At 41.4% G+C, this 3,562-nt stretch overlaps 1 pseudogene; it reads left to right on the top strand.

The window, feature by feature from the left end:
- Positions 1-1,536: 1,536 nt before the first annotated feature.
- LOC109447561 (large ribosomal subunit protein uL13 pseudogene) lies at positions 1,537-2,818 on the top strand (annotated as a pseudogene).
- The last annotated feature ends 744 nt before the right edge of the window (positions 2,819-3,562 follow it).

Below are 3,562 nucleotides of genomic sequence, written 5' to 3'. Positions count from 1 at the left end.
TAACCTGAAATTCCACCAGCTTATTTAAGCTGTTCGTCCAAAGGTGAAACTATCCATTGTTGCTTTCAGCAGACCCTTAACTAGTTGGGTTCCCTCTCTACTGAATTACTTCATTAAATCCTATGACATTTAACTTTTCTTTAATTAGGTAATTATCCAACTCCATGTGAGCTATTTATAAATGTGTTTTCATGCATCCAACTCCTCAGAACACATTCTTTTCTGTCAGATCAGAGAAAAATATTATATTGATAATTAGTTTCCCCATGGAACAATGTTAGAAGAAATTTTTCTCTAATCAACTTTGATTGAAAAGAAAACAAGGCAGTATTTTGCCAGTGAATGCATATTGGCTTAGGTTTTTACTATATTTTAGATTTATTTTTAACCTTGGCTTTCTGTTTGAGTCAAAAAAAAAAAAAAAAAAAAAAAAAAAAGATCATCTTCTTCCTGAGGATTTTTCTCCTCCTTTGCTGATTAGCTACAGAATGAGGAGAAGCACCTGACAGGCCACACTAAGAAGAATGCTAAGCGGTTTACAAGTCTCAGTCATTAATGACTATTTTTATCACAAAGAATGTAGACTGGCTTCTTCCATCTATCTGAAACTCAATGTAAGCCCCTATAAGCCTCGATGCAGCATAATTGGTGCAATAGAGCTGAAAATGAGATGGAGGATATAATGTAGCTCCAGTAATCCTGCCTTCAGCTAAAATGGAACAGAAGCCCCCAGCAGCCTCCAATGTGGTTGCCACTAAGATTTAAAGCAAGCCAGCTGTCTAGTGTGCCCTGTGAAGCCCACATCACTGCTTATAGCCTTAAATGGAGCTCAAATGTTTTAAATAATGATATTTATGAGAATAATTTATTGGGGCAAACTATTTGCTTCTCAGCCTTTTGGCTCTAATCGAGTGTTTTCTCCAATTAGGAACAATCATGGACTGTATACTTGTATCAGTTTTTATTCTGACCACCCTTGTGCTTATAAAGTGCTCTCAAACCTCTTGGGATGAACAAATGTGTTTCGCGCTCTCAGTGCTGTTATTAAAAAACCCACTATCTTGTAAATCATAATATGCTAATAATAGGTCTGAGGACTCATCTGGGAAAATGAGAAAAGCTTCACATTCATGAAGGCATGCTAAGTGACACCACAATAAGAGCTGGATAATGTGTTTGTTTTAGATTTGTGACCACCCCTCTACAGCCTGGATAGCACTGCATTGTCCAAATCAGCCATACTCACAAATAAGCTCCTGCTATGTTTCTATAATACGACCAACAACAAACAAACAAACAAAGCAAACAAAGGAAGGGGATAAGAGTACCTTCAAGGACATTCTCAGATAAGTCAGGGTTATTTTATGATATCTCTTAGAATAGCGTGGAAGCATTTCACTCATGTTCTTCCTCACAATGCTGGCACCACCAGCTGTAAAAAAATAAAGAAAATAAAGAAAAACTGGATTCTTCAAAAGAAGGCTATGTTTGGAGATCCACTAGCAGCATCTTTCATGAGCATTATGCAACAACTGAATGCCAACGCTCTGTGGATATCAAAAGTTAGAAAGTCCTTCAAAATCATCTATTGAGGATATGCCAGGTATTTAGAAACCAAAACCTTCATTGAAGAAACCAAATGGAATCAAATTAATCAGGGGTGTGGGTAAATTTAACATGGGAATACAGATAAATCCAATGGGATAGAGAAACCAGGTGTAGGTCAAATCTTTGAAGAATTTTTATAAATGATGAAATCCCATGTTAGGAGGAGAGTCCAAAACACTACCTATTCCATTACCCCATTATACACAGCAGGAGAGAGTCCATGTGAGTTAGAGCCTCTGACAGACATTGTGTACTACCCAGTTCAATGCTGCAGGAGTCCTTAGCAGGGGAACAATTCCATAGTCGTCGTGGAGGAAGGCCCAAGAAGGGCTCCAACTGTTGAATGAAAAAGGAAACAAAGCAAAAGTAAAATCTGAATTCACTCATTGCAAACAAAACTCGGAACAGGTTGGATATTACCTGTTATTTTCCTTTGAATATTCTCACAAAGTTAAAGACTTTAGTAATCTGAATTATACAGTTTCCTAAGATATAAATAGGAGCACACAGCTTTCCCAGGCGGAGGGGCAGGTGTTGGTGCTGGATAGCGGAGGCCATCTCCTGGACCACCTGTAGACCATAGTGACCCAGCAGGGAATGCTGGGCCGGAAGGTGGTGGTTGTGCGCTGTGAGGGCATCAACATTTCTGGCAAATTCTACAGAAACAAGTTGAAGTACCTGGACTTCCTCTGCAAGCGGAATCCACCCCGAGGCCCCTACCACTTCAGAGCTCCCAGCTGCATCTTTTGGTAGAGAATGTGCCCCTCAGGACCAAGCGGGGCCGGGCCGCCCGGGACCGCCGCCAGGTGTGTGATGGGATCCCACCACCCGATGAAAGAAAAAGCACCTGATGCTGGTTCCTGCTGCCCTCAAATTGTGCGTCTGAAGCCTACATGCAACTTTGCTTACCTAGGGTGCCTAGCCCATGAGGTTGGCTGGAAGTTCCAGGCAGTTACAGCCACTCTGGAGGAGAAGAGGAAGGAGAAGGCCAAGATCCATCACCGGAAGAAAACCAAAACAGCTCATCAGGCTATGGAAACAGGCCAAAAAGAGTGTGGAGAAGAAAACTGACAGATGCACAGGGGTCCTCAACACCCATGGACCCCCTTGTCTGAGCCCAATAAAATTGTTAAGTCCTCATGTTTGGCCTGACCTGCCCTTCCCCCATGGCCACCCTTGGATCGGGGGACCCCCAGAGGCTACCTTCTAAGGGCCACAAGCAGCCTGGGCTTTCCAAGGCTGGGAACACAGAAGGGGCCTTAGTCACTACTGGTTATGAAAGGCCTTTTAAAAAGTTTTAATGGCTCTAAGAGCTGTGCAGGAATAATTTGCCTGTGACCTTGTTTGTAACAGTTTTAGGAAATCAACTATTGGAACAGTCGGTTCATTTTCAGTGTTTGCAAGTGAGCTGGAAAGCACAAGTTTGAACTTCCCACATGGTCAAATACTATGTTATACTCTGCAACTCTTAGGGTGTGAGAACACTTGGAAGCCCGATGAGCCTTGTGTTGTTCAAGGGTATTTATAGATAACCAAGGAGTCGTAGATATTGATTGTCTTCCACTACTGTACCTTGTCATCAAAAAGAATAAATTACTTTTAAGGAAAAAAATAAATATAAGCACACAAAATTGTATTCCCCTTAATTATTGAGCTGCACCATATTGAGATCCAAAGTGGTAGCATCTAGGCTGTACTATAATATTACAGAGGATATATACCATAGTGATTAAGGTTGCTGGACTCCCAAGCTAGATTGGCTGGAAGTGATTCTTATTTCTGTCCATTTCCGGTGGAGTAACCTTGGGCAAGCACTTCATTTAATCAAACACAGTATTATTTAATAAATGAGTAAATAGAAGCCCACATTTGTATATTACTTTCCCAAGATCACATACTTGGAAGTGGTGAGGGCAGAACTGGCATCCTGTGGTTCAGACATGAACTCTACCGA

The sequence above is a fragment of the Rhinolophus sinicus genome, chromosome 17, assembly GCF_057876585.1.
Source record: "Rhinolophus sinicus isolate RSI-liver-muscle chromosome 17, RSI-T2T, whole genome shotgun sequence".
Lineage (NCBI taxonomy): Eukaryota > Metazoa > Chordata > Mammalia > Chiroptera > Rhinolophidae > Rhinolophus > Rhinolophus sinicus.
This window is presented reverse-complemented; position numbering and strand designations above follow the sequence as displayed.